Here is a 13,058-nt window from a genome sequence, read left to right as displayed (position 1 = left end):
AGGGTGGGCAGAGAAGGTTCAGACAAGACTCTTTATGGGTCCCGGGGTCCAGATTCAGGGTCCCTCACTTGGCTGCCCTCCTCATGGGCTATCCCCACATCTCTCCTTAAAGATGCCATTTTCAGCTTGACATTTTCACTACAGGAAGAATCCTTTTTTGTCCACATCAGCTTTGTGCTGTGTGTAAAAGTAGTTGGCAATATCTCCTCTCCCAGTGAGGCTTATAAGGAATATTTAATAATGTGCCCTTCCACCCCCTGAAGTTTTCTTTCCAAATCGTTCTAAATCTCTGATGCAATGTGCTTTAATTTTTTTCTCCCAGCCTAAATATACCTCAGCGTATTCAATGAAAGTAGTGTGAAAGTATTAGTTACCCAGTCATGTCTGACTCTTTGTAGCCCCATGGACTGTAGCCCACCAGGCTCCTCTGTCCATGGAATTCTCCAGGCAAGAATACTGGAGTGGGTAGACATTCCCTTCTCCAAGGGATCTACCTGACCCAGGAATCAGACCTGGGGTTTCCTGCATTGCATGCAGAGTCTTTACTGTCTGAGCCAAAACCCATGTCCATATGTGCTGTGCTTAGTAGCTCAGTTGTGCCTGACTCTGCGACCCCATGGACTGTAGCCCACCAGGCTCCTCTGTCCGTGGGGATTCTCCAAGCAAGAATACTGGAGTGGATTGCCATGCTCCCCTCCAGGGGATCTTCCTGACCCAGGGATCGAACCCAGGTCTCCTGCATTGCAGGCAGATTCTTTACTTATCTGAGCCACCAGGGAAGCCCCATATAGATTAGGGCAAAATATGATATTTTTAAATCATCAGGAATTTTATTTAAACCTGTAATAAAATCAAGAATACTTACATATTACAAGTGTTGAAAAACACAAATTCATGTTTTATACTTTGGGTTTTCATAAGCACAGCACACTTGTATCTTTGTTTAGATTCTGTGTTGATTGGTGGAAAGGTTGTTTCTTTCCTTGTGGTGCTAGAGAGAGAATTTATAGGAAAGCCCAGTGTAGCTTAGCTATTTTCTGAGAGTTGACATTTGAAGTTGAGTTTCTAGATTGCAGCAGAAATCAGCCTGTGTTTGTGTGTGATCAGAGGTTACTCTTTGTGGGACAGTTGGACTCCTCAGCTCTGCCTGCACTGGAGATGGAACAGCTGGTGTCCTCAGGCCTCGAGACAGCCCCGAGTGGAGAATACAAGGAAAACAGAAGGGACTTCCCGGAAAACCTGGGCACAGACGCTGTAAGGCTGACCCCTGAGGGCTGTGGCCAGCAATCAAAATGACTACTCGAAGAGCCCAGAAAAGTCCCCTTTGATCCAGGATGGCATTGAGACCAAGAGGGTCCTCTGGTCTGGTGTCTAGGGCCTAGAGAAAAGTTTGCCAGCAGAGGAAGAACAAACACTGGACCAAGTGACTGCATTGCAGTTTGGGGTCGTCGGTCAAGAGGGCAGCATTCCAGCCTAGAATTAGAGATACAAGGGACAAGAAATACCTTCCAGGGAAGGGACAGACAAGGACAAGCAGGCTGTGGACTTCATTGAGAGTCGGACTTGGGTCCCAGCAAAGGAATGGACACAACGAAGTCAGGATCAAAGCCCAGCAATGGGACCAAGCACACCGGGTGGGATTTGGGGGAGGCTGTGACTCTGTAGCCTTTTCCACCCCCGCACCCCTCCACCCCACATGCTAGATACTTAGACACCCAGGGACCGCCCTGGATCTTCCCAGCTGGTAGGGACAGGGCTTCCACTTCGGTAACCATCCGCGGGAGAGACAGAGGCCGCTGGACCTACAAATTGGGGGTGGGGAGCCTGTAACAAATTGAGCTGAGTTGGGGAAGGCTGATGTTGACAGAATAAATTCAGCCAGTGTGTCCCCTCAGGCGTGTCTGACTCCGTGGCCCCAGGACTGTAGCCCGCCAGATTCCTCTGTCCATGGCATTCTCCAGACAAGAAGAGTGGAGTGGGTAGCCATTCCCTGCTCCAGGGGATCGTCCAGACCCAGGGATTGAACCCAAGTCTCCCGCCTTGCAGGCAGATTCTTTACCATCTGAGTCACCATGGAAGCCCCCAAATGCCCTGAGAGTAATCATTAATAAGTTTCAACTCTGATTTCTTGTCATTTCTTGGAAACTTTTAATTTTATTATTATTTTAAATACACTCAGAATAATATGAAGTATTCCCCTAAGCCTTTTGTTTCATTTCTGCCAATTATTTACATTTTGCCCCATTTGCTTTATCATTCTTTGTCTCTTTTTTAATTTTTTTCTGAATCATTTATAAGTTGAGACATTGTACTCCCTTTATTCCTAAATATTAAATATTTCAGGGTATGTTCCAATAGAACAAGGACATTTTCTTATATAACCCAGAACACTGTTATCAAAATCAGTAAATCTGGTTCCTTTTAACACTAATCATATTCAGCCACCATCCATAATGTTTTATAATTTCTGTTCTATTATTTTAAACTGTCAGAGATTAAAATTTAATTCAATTTCTTTTTTTCTTCTGACAGTCTTGGGGGAGAGAGCACAGGCAATGTTTTTTCTTCACATGTATGACATGGGAAGCCTTTGCCAAGTTTACAAAAAAATGCAGTTGGCCGTCGATGGAGTTACAACATAATGACACCAATTAGATAAAGCCGTCAGAAAGATCAAAGACACTTTCTGAGTGATATGCTTGCATATTTGTTGGCCTTGGAATTAAGGTTTTACAGCTCTATCTCAGTGTCAAGAATACAACTGAAATCACCGCTTGGTAAGGGCTGTCTATATGGTCTCTATCTTTTTGCCTGCAACTCAGAGAAGATCTGTTGCCAATGCAGACTCAGTATGTTTTCCAGATTTCCCCCAGTTGGGCTAAACGGGAGTATAGCCAGAAAAATGAGGTGTCTAACAAGAAAACAAGAGGAAAATGTGTTCTGATAGCAAAAGCTGTCCAAAATATATTATTGGAGAGAAAAAAAAGGACAAACTGTAATGTACCCTATGATCCACAGAAGAAATGAGTATCAGCAGTGGTTAACTCGGCAGTAGTGGGGTAGGTCAATAGGTGCAGGGGAGTGAAAGGGGAGAATCTTTTTTCTCATTTTGCAAACCATGTAGTTTAAAGTTTTTAGCACGTGCTTTTGTAAATTTTATAGTAATAACAATTTTTATACTAGAGAGGAAGAGTGGGAGATGGAGATGGTAGTTAGAACAAAATCAACAGGCAAACTTATTTTAAAATGTGGCTTAGAAAGCAATAGCAATAGGCAGAAATATGCAAAAAAATAAGTTGGATATATAAAATGAATCATTTTCTACCATCATCTATTTATATATGGCTGCCAGTTTTTTCCAGCTAGATTCATACATGGGTCTCTTAAAACTAAATTTTCACTAACGAGTGCATTTTGGTGCTAATTCTGGTAGAGCAGACCGGCTGCTCTATCCCACTGTATGTTCTTTTAAATAACAAAATTGATTAGTATTTAGAGATCTTTGATGAGTTGAGTTTAGGTCTTGTTTTATCAGCATCCACTGATCTTCATGCTTCTCCTGTCCCTTCTTTAGAAGCAAAAAGTTCAGGATGATCTAACATGGAGAGATGACAGGAACCAGGCACCACTCAAGGGATTCAAGGGATTAGTATTCCATAATAGACAGAAGCTTCCAGAACCACACAGGGCTGTATTACCATGATTCCCCAGACATAGGCAGTCAGTGTGTGTTGGATTGACAAGGATGTCTCAAGGTTGTTTACCACAACCTGGAGCAGAATAGAAATGTTACCTGTGAAGGGAGACGGAGAAAGTAAGGCACCATGTGTGTGAGCAAAACGCTGCAGGAGTTAGTAAATTCAAGTACAAAGGCTCCAAAGGTCTAGCATATTTGAAGCTGGGAAGTGGCCAACTCCAGGCTGTGGAGCTCTGTCAACATCCTAGAGAGGAAAAAGGACCGCTGTTGTGTATTCATAAATGCGGCCAAAGCTGGAATCCTGCATGCCCCCTGGGCTTTCAGGGTAGGATTGGGATTAAGGAGATAGGACAGCTGGGAAGCTGGTGGATGCTTCTAGAGGAAATAAGCACAGAAATGCATAGTACCTGTGACCCAGTGGTTTCAAGTTTTGAGGGACAAAGTAAAAAACTAAAGAAGTGCCTCTCAGTTGGGAAGTTCAGGTATGTGTTTGGGCCAGGAAAAGTCCTCCTACCCCACTGTCTTAGTCTGTTCGGGTTGCTATAGCAAAATAGCACAGACGGGGTGGCTTCTAAACAACAGAAAAAGATTCTTCCCGGTTGTGGAGACTGGCAGTCTGAGGTCAGGGTGCCAGCCCTCTGCTGAGGGCCCTCTCGGGATGCACACTCCCCCTTGTGTCCCCGCCTGGCAGGAGGGGCTAGGGAGCTCTTCGAAGAGCGCTGATCCTTCATTCTCACACTTAAACACCTCCCACAGGTCTTACCTCCTAACAGCATTACGTTGGGTGTTAGAATTTCAACATATGAATTTGACGGGATGCATCCAGATCACAGAACCTCCCGAATCACTCCTCACCATCTGCCTCCGGCTCTGCCTGCTGCCCTTTATAAAGTACATTGTAGAGCAAGAAAGCAAAACCAAAATGTTGGTAGCTTCTTCTGTGTTCTTATGACAGTCTCAGGCTATTACTTTCTGTGAAATGATCCTTCATTTTAGGTTTTTAAATGACTGATGCATCCTAATTCTGTGTCAGCATTGAAACACTTACTTGAAATTTGCTTGTTCCCATGATATGTTTTACAATATTCTTGTTAGTTTCATAAGCACTGGGCTTGATCATTTTAATTGAGAATGACTATATATCCATCACTTTGAAGACAAATATGGTTAAATAAAATGTCAATCAGTAGGTTTTTCTATAAACAAGGAGGCAGCAGCTATGTAGAGAAGGTGCTCATAATCTCATTTATACATTAGATGGACTGTGGTAAGTTCAGGCTTAGCAAAAAGAGAGGTGAGGAGGATTTCCTGTGCAGTAACAGCTCCAGAGCCATTTATTTTATGACTAAATTAAGTAGCATTGACCTACTGTGTGTGTCTTCCTCTCAATTTGAATGTTTCTAAGAGAAGCTCATGGCTAACTCAGTCAAAGTTGAGTGGCTAACTGAATCACATGGCTAACTAAATCATACTCAAAGACGCAGGGTGTGCACTAACTTAAAATTATTAATACAATCATTGCAGTGAGCGCCCTGAAATCCCCCAACCTTTTAGTCATATTAAAAGTGCACGTGTGTTGAGTGTGCTTTAGCTAGAAATCTGAGTCTTTGTTGTCAGTAAGTCTAAGGTGGTTGGAGATTGTTTGGCCTTGAGGAACAAAAGGTCTTTACCACCCTCTGTCCACGTTCCTCTCTCTTCCTTCTCCCCCAGACTCAGGCCCCTTTGAGGGGCCATATCCAGGCCTGTCCTCCCCTTAAGGGCTTAATGCCTTTCTTGTTTTCCCATCAAAACCGTTCTCCACACAGCAGCCAGAATGATCTGTTAAAAACACTCATCTGTCCTTGTCACTTCTCCACTTAAACCGCTTCCAGTTGTACGAGGATAATGTTCCAAACCTCCATCATGGCCTCCAAGCCTCGCCGTTTGGCCTGAGCACTGCTCTGTTCGTAATGACTTCCCCTCTCTTGCCAGACACACTTTCGTCTCCACACCACCCCTGTTCCCTCTACCTGGAAGCCCCCTGGTTCTTACCTGCAAGCCTCCTCAGTCTCATATTCCATGTCCCTGCCCTGAGCCCCATATCTGAACTTGCCCCACGCTCCACCACCCGGCCACATTTTCAGTGTTCTCTTTTCCTTCTAGCTCCTGCACTGAGATGACTGTATGATCAGATGAGAATGGCTGTCCCCTCACTAGATGCAAAGCCCATGAGGACACCTCTATGCGGACCCCACTGTGCCTCTCTCATCTCCTTGACTGATTAAGTGAATGCATTTTCCCCTTCCTTTCCTTCAGGGCTAATCTGACTTCATCTCTGTGATTGAGTGAGGGCTGCCTAATAGATATTCTTTGCAGCCCTGATCTCACCTGAGAGTACTCGAGGGTCCCTTCACCTTTTGGTTGGGATCTCTGCACCTTCACAAGCCAGTAGGAGAGAGAGTTTCAAACAGAAGATTTTGGAGGGAGACTGTATTTGCTCACTTGCAGTATCATCTTACTCAGGCTTTACTCTAGGATTCCTAAGTGATTCAGGTTTGGAAAACTTCCTCCATTAGAGCTATTGTTGTCATTATCACCCTCCAAACTACAGCTCTTGCAGGTTGCTCATGAATTTAAAATGGCCAGGAGTTGGCAAGCAGAATTCTGCCTCCATTTAGAAATAGCTGTAGTAGAGCCAAAGGATGAATTAAACATCACTGAAGAAGAGGCGATGAAAGTTCTTTGTGCCCTGTGAGGTCAATGCTATAGAAATCAAGCAACAAGGAAGCAAAAGAAGTTGGCATAAGAGGTGAACTGGTCCAGCCAGTGACCTGCTGTGAGAGAAGCAGTCCATACGGCTCTAACAGGGTAAACAGGAAAATTCTCCTGGGAGATTTCCCTTTACAACCGCTTTGTGTTTCTCCCCTCTCATCTGTGCTTCACACATTTAAAAATTCTCCAGATCTCTGGGACTTTAGAGCAGTGTGCTATGTCCATTTCCCCACCATACCTTACAGAGCATATGGAAGTTGTAAAGAAATAACTATTGACAAGAAACGAACAAAAAGGGGGGAGCCTAAATTTTATATCCCTGTTCTACGTTCTTCTACCACATACTCAGGTTTTTTTCAGAGGAAGTCCAGGTGACTTGTTTGTCATTACGTTTCATGAACTCAGCTTCAATATGTTGGGGGAATCTAGTACAGATGTAATGACTGGTACATGATGACAGGCCATATCCCCACACCACTGGTGCAGTCCCCTCTGTTCTTGCCCAACCCTGGACACTGCCCACCACGAGCTGTCGTGAGTGTGTCCCTGGTCTGAGCGCACGTGCATCCCTCCTGCCCTCAGGTGTTTACAGCAAGGCCTGTCCATAGTCCTCATGACTTCCTGTTTGTCATGTTCTTCTAGTGCTGATATCCCAACCTAAGGATGGTATTTACGCTTTTCCTACAACTTGGTGATCTCCTAGGTGGATGGAGTTGGTGGTGAAAGGGTAGAGTTGCTGGGAAGGCCAGTACTAGAGGCCAAGGTCTCTGCCTGGCTGCTGGGAGCGTGGTGACCGTGGCACGCTGGCAGCCTAGACACCTTGGCAGCGGGCAGCAGGTCGGAGAACATCTAGGAAAGGCCTCAGTGTGTTAGGAAGGTCTTGACCTCCAGGGTGGGGAGTTCTGCCCTACAGGGACCCCTTCTTCTCTTGTCACAGAGGATTCAGCCAGGGTTCAAGCTGCCCGCCTTCCTTTATTCTCTGTGAGTCCTGTTTGGCAAATTTTTTTTTTTTTAAGATTTTTTAAAAATGTGAACCATTTTTCAAGGCTTTATAGAATTTGTGACAATATTGCTTCTGTTTTATGTTTTTGTTCTTTTGGCCACCAGGCCTGTAGGATCTTAACTCCCTGACCTGGGTTGCAACCTGTATCCCTTGCATTGGAAGGTGAAGTCTTAACTACTGATCTCCAGGGAAGTCCCCTGCTTGGCAAATTAAGACTGGCCTTTAGAATGTGACGTATCTCTACTATGCCTGCTCCTCCAGCACATGCTGCCCAACTTTTGTATCTGGCTGCTGGGCTACAGCTGGGCCACGTGGAGCCACTGTGTAGAGAAGTGTTCCCTGCTCTGGGAGGGAGGCGCCCAGGCTGGGGCTCCAGACTCTGGAGCAGAGTTGGGTTTCCCCCAGCCTCCCTTGGCCTGGTGGCTGCTCTGACAGCCTTCCAGCCAGCTTTGCTCAGTGGCCTTGACGGGGTAGTGAAGGAGCTGAGAGATGGATGAGGTTTGTTGACTCATTGGCAAAGACTCTGATGCTGGGAGGGATTGGGGGCAGGAGGAGAAGGGGATGAGAGGATGAGATGGCTGGATGGCATCACTGACTCGATGGAAGTGAGTCTGAGTGAACTCCGGGAGATGGTGATGGACAGGGAGGCCTGGCGTGCTGCGATTCATGGGATTGCAGAGTCGGACACGACTGAGCAACTGAACTGAACTGAAGACTGTCATACTTTGTCTTTTCTCAGCTTTCTCAGAAAACATTAAGTTAGCCAGTGGCACATCTCTCCCCTCCATCTAGGACAGGCTTCTAGCCTCTCTGGCCTGAGGACTTCTTCCATTCACTGACTGCCTTATAAACTGGCCAATTGTAATTTAGATAATTTTTTTTTTAAGATTTTGTAAACCAAAAACTGTTCTGATGGCTACAAGGTTTTACTGATTTTTGTTCAGTTATTTCTGGGTTTACTGTCTTGTGCGCTTCCTTTCTCCTTGGACTATTTTCCCATGTGGGTATGAAAATAGGCAGTATATTGTAAAATGACTTAAGAACATCTACTCTTTAAGATGTTATTTTTACAACTCCTTTTGCTAGACAGTTCAGTGGATGTATTGTGGATCTTTATGTTGTGTGTGTATCAGTGGCCTCAGTAATAAAAAGTCACCTAGAGAGTATTTTTCCCTAAAGCTGGAGACTCTGCCTGGGATATATCATCAAATATATTGGGATTTGTTTGATCAGTTCTTGATTGTTTATTGTTTCTTCTCCTCCTCCTCCTCATTATTATTTTTATTATCAGCAGCAATCATTTATTAAGTCCCTAGTGTATGCTGGGCACTTCTTTAGAGTTTATTTCTCATCCTCCCAGTGGCCCTGAAAGATAGCTGATATTATCCCAAGTTCCTTACCCAGGAAACTGAGGTAACTTAAGTTCACGTAGATAGCATATGGCAGAATCAGAACTGACTCTGTTCTTGTGTGAATCTAGCATCTGCACACTTTCCATTACATTAGAGGCACTTGGGTTTTTCCACTGAAGTTCTCTGAATGCAGAGGAAATCAATACATAATGCCCGGGGTCTAGACCCTTTGTAGCTAGAAGCAGCCAGCAGCAAGCTCAAATTTCTTTGAAGTTGCATGCTTTAATCTTTAAAATGTATGCAAATTTAGTTTTCTGCTCCATAATATAAAAGTATAAAAGTACTCCTTTCAACTACTTGACATAGAATAAAATTTAAGCTCTAGGAAGAGCTTCTGTTAACCCCTGTCATACCCCCTCTTGTCCTGCTGGGTGCTACACTGGGGGTCTGTACACCTCACTTGGAGAAGGCAGCATTGCACTATGATGCATCTTAGTTAAATTCTTAGTTTTTCCGGTTCTGTTGGTAACTTGTCATCTGGCCAGTCTACAACCATAGATGTCTAACCCTGTTTTTTTTCTTTTTTTAAAATTTGGATTATAGTTGATTTATAATGTTGTATTAGTTTATGCTGTGCAGAAAACTGAATGCATTATACGTATACATATATCCACTCTTTCTAAAATTCTTATCCCATATGGGCCATTATTGGAGAAGGCGATGGCACCTCACTCCAGTACTCTTGCCTGGAAAGTCCCATGGACGGAGGAGCCTGGTGGGCTGCAGTCCATGGGGTCACTAAGAGTCAGACACGACTGAGTGACTTCACTTTCACTTTTCACTTTCATGCATTGGAGAAGGAAATGGCAACCCACTCCAGTGTTCTTGCCTGGAGAATCCCAGGGACAGGGGAGCCTGGTGGGCTGCTGTCTATGGGGTCGCACAGAGTCAGACATGACTGAAGCGACTTAGCAGCATGGGCCATTATGGAGTATTGAGTAGCATTCCCTGTGCTCCACAGTAAGTCCTTACTAGTGATCTATTTTATATATAGTGGTACATATGTGTCAGTCCCTAATCTCCCAGTTTATTCCTCTCCCCCCTAGCACTTCATAGGGGCAAATCCTAATTTGGTCTTTGTTGATTTCTTCATGGAAGAAGAAATGCCTCCTCTGAATAGCATCTTTTTGCTAGGAGTTTAAACATTATTTAATCTTGTTGTTTGTAGACTTTTACTTTTCAGAAGCAAAAGTCATCTTTCAAATGAAATTACTCTTGGAACTCTAAATTCTGTATCAGCTAAAAGTGAAGACACTCAAGTTGCCATAGGAGCTGAAGGCTCTGCTTATGTGCTGCCGGGCCTGAGGGTCCTCCAGGAGCTCAGGGTTCTGCAGAAATAGGTTTTAAACCCCATTTCACCGATGTTTCACCCTCCACCTCTGGCAGTCACCAGTCTAGTCTCTGTATCTATGAGTTTACATTTTTTATATTCATTTATTTTGGATACTAATCCCTTATCAGATATATGATTTGTAAACGTTTTCTGCCATTTAATACCTTGCCTTTTCATTTGTTGATTGTTTCCTTTGCCATGCAAATACTTTTCAGTTTGATGTAGTCCCACTTACTGATTTTTGCTCTGGTTGCCTTTACATTTGGTGTTAAATCCAAAAAACACGTTGCCAAGACCAATGTCAAGGAGCCTACAGCCTATGATTTCTTCCAAGAGTTTTATGGTTTCAGGACTTGTGTTTGAGACTTTCATCCACTTGGAGTTAATTTTTGTATAAGATTGTGGTCCAGTTGATGAAAGTGAAAGAGGAGAGTGAAAAAGTTGGCTTAAAGCTCAACATTCAGAAAACGAAGATCATGGCATCTGGTCCCATCACTTCATGGCAGATAGATGAGGAAACAGTGGCTGACTTTATTTTTCTGGGCTCCGAAATCACTGCAGATGGTGATTGCAGACACTTACTCCTTGGAAGGAAAGTTATGACCAACCTAGACAGCATACTGAAAAGCAGAGACATTACTTTGTCAACAAAGGTCCTTCTGGTCAAGGCTATGTTTTTTCCACTGGTCATGTATGGATGCAAGAGTTGGACTGTAGAGAAAGCTGAGCGCCAAAGAATTGATGCTTTTGAACTGTGGTGTTGGAGAAGACTCTTGAGAGTCCCTTGGACTGCAAGGAGATCCAACCAGTATGTCCTAAAGGAGATCAGTCCTGAATATTCATTGGAAGGACTGATGCTGAAGCTGAAACTCCAATACTTTGGCCACTGGATGTGAAGAATGGACTCATTTTAAAAGACCCTGATGCTGGGAAAGATTGACGGCAGGAGAAGGGGACGACAGAGGATGAGATGATTGGATGGCATCACCGAATCAATGGACATCGGTTTGGGTGGACTCCAGGAGTTGGTGATGGACAGGGAGGCTTGGCTTTCTGCTGTTCATGGGGTCACAAAGAGTCGGACATGACTGAGCAACTGAACTGAACTGTGGTCCAGTTTCATTCTTTTGCAAGTGGCTGTCCAATTTGCCCAACACCATTTATTGAGGAGTCTGTCCTTTCCCCCACTGTATATTCTTGGCTTCTTTGTTGTAGATTAAGTGGCCATGTATGTGTGCCTGGGTTTATTTTGGGGCACTCTTTTCTGTTCCATTCATCTATGTGTCTAATAAGTTATTTATAAATTCAGCAATGACATATATAAAGCAATTAGACATTTGAACCTGACCGAATATTATGGAGATGTTACATTTCTAAGTTCAGATAGTGGTACTATGGTTTTGTTTTGGGGGGAAAAAAAGAATCGTTACCTTTTAGAGATTCCTATTGAAATATATGTGGATTAAATGATATGATATCTGGAATTGCTTCAAAATAACTCTGGAAGGGGCAAGTGGATAGGATTGTAGATGAAATAACATTAGTCAAGAGTTAACAGTTATTGAGGCTGTATGTTAAGTATGTGGTATGATATTCTATTTTTATGTATGTATGAAAATTTCCATTCTCATTCCAAAAGCCAACAGATATATATTAACTTTCTATTATGTGCAAGACAGAGTACCCAGTACTGAGTGCAGTAGTCCTCCGGCGCTGTTGTAGGAGAGTGATGCTTTCTAAGTGCACAGGGCCGTGCCTGCCCACCTCTGCAGGGAGCCCAGTGTCTAGGGCAGAGTGAGGACACAGTAGGTGCTCAGCGCATCTGCGTGCCGGAACGCAGCCCGCACTCTGCTCCCTGAATGGTTTTCCCTTCCCAGGAGTGACTGCTCTGGTAACACGCTCCATGAGCAAACCCTAGACCCCGTGCTATGGAGCCGAAGGAAGGCAGAGTCCTGTTCACTTAGGAGTCAGGAAGGTGCTTCCATGGACTTCATGGAAATTGATTTCGAGGTGCCCGAGACAAGTGCGTTTGCTGCATCCAAAACATTTCTAAGCAAAGCAAAATTGTTCCTTTAATTTAACATGAATTATTTCTTTCAGGAGCCTGTTAATGGAGTTGCTAACAGTGAGAAGAATACCTCAAAAGGTTGTAGGGGGTCATAGAACCTTCTTAGAACGTAACCTGGCCCCCATCTGCTCTCTCTGAGCCTGTATTTTCAGAGTCCAGCATAACATTATGCCCAGAAATGTGCTTTGCCTGGTGCTTTCTCATGAGGAAGACGAGTAAATGGTATCATAAGAAAAAGGAAAAGCAGAATGAGGAAATTATCAAAAGGAAATGTCAGGAATTCAGGGTGATGGATTGGTCCCATGGGTATGTTTGAGTGATTAGTTAACTCAGAGGCAGAGAGAAATCATGATTTTGAATGTCTGCATGCAGGTGTTAGTATAGTTGCCTCAGAAGGAGAAGAAAAAAGGATTAAAAAAAAAAAGCTAGTCACATCTTGACTAGAAGAAGGCTCTTTTGAGAGCTCATCAATGTTACATTACAAACACCATTCAAATCTACCAAATGGGCCAGATGGCTGCTCAAATACTGCATGCTGCCAGCTGCCCATTGCTACAGATGAAGTCTTTTCTGCTGACGTTTGTGTAACCCACAAGCACATTATGAAGTGTTGATTCTTTTTATGCTGTTTAACATTTATGTGCCATCATAATTATAAACCATAAATATACATGACACCACGCAACAAATAAAGTTGCCCAGCTTTCATTCTGCAAGGGGAGGAGGCTGTATTTATTACCTGAGGAGAGAGGATGTCTCGCACTCATATTCCATTCTTCGTAAATGTCACTTCT

The 13,058-nt window shown here is 43.8% G+C and overlaps 1 protein-coding gene across 1 annotated transcript in view; it reads left to right on the top strand.

Moving 5' to 3' along the window:
• Positions 1-13,058, top strand: part of RAPGEF4 (Rap guanine nucleotide exchange factor 4) — a 326,591-nt gene that overhangs the window by 169,984 nt on the left and 143,549 nt on the right. The gene's annotated exons all lie outside the window — the stretch shown is intronic.

Source organism: Budorcas taxicolor, chromosome 2 (assembly GCF_023091745.1).
Source record: "Budorcas taxicolor isolate Tak-1 chromosome 2, Takin1.1, whole genome shotgun sequence".
Classification (NCBI taxonomy): domain Eukaryota; kingdom Metazoa; phylum Chordata; class Mammalia; order Artiodactyla; family Bovidae; genus Budorcas; species Budorcas taxicolor.
The sequence above is the reverse complement of the archived record's forward strand: the minus strand, read 5'-3'. Positions and strand labels throughout refer to the sequence as shown.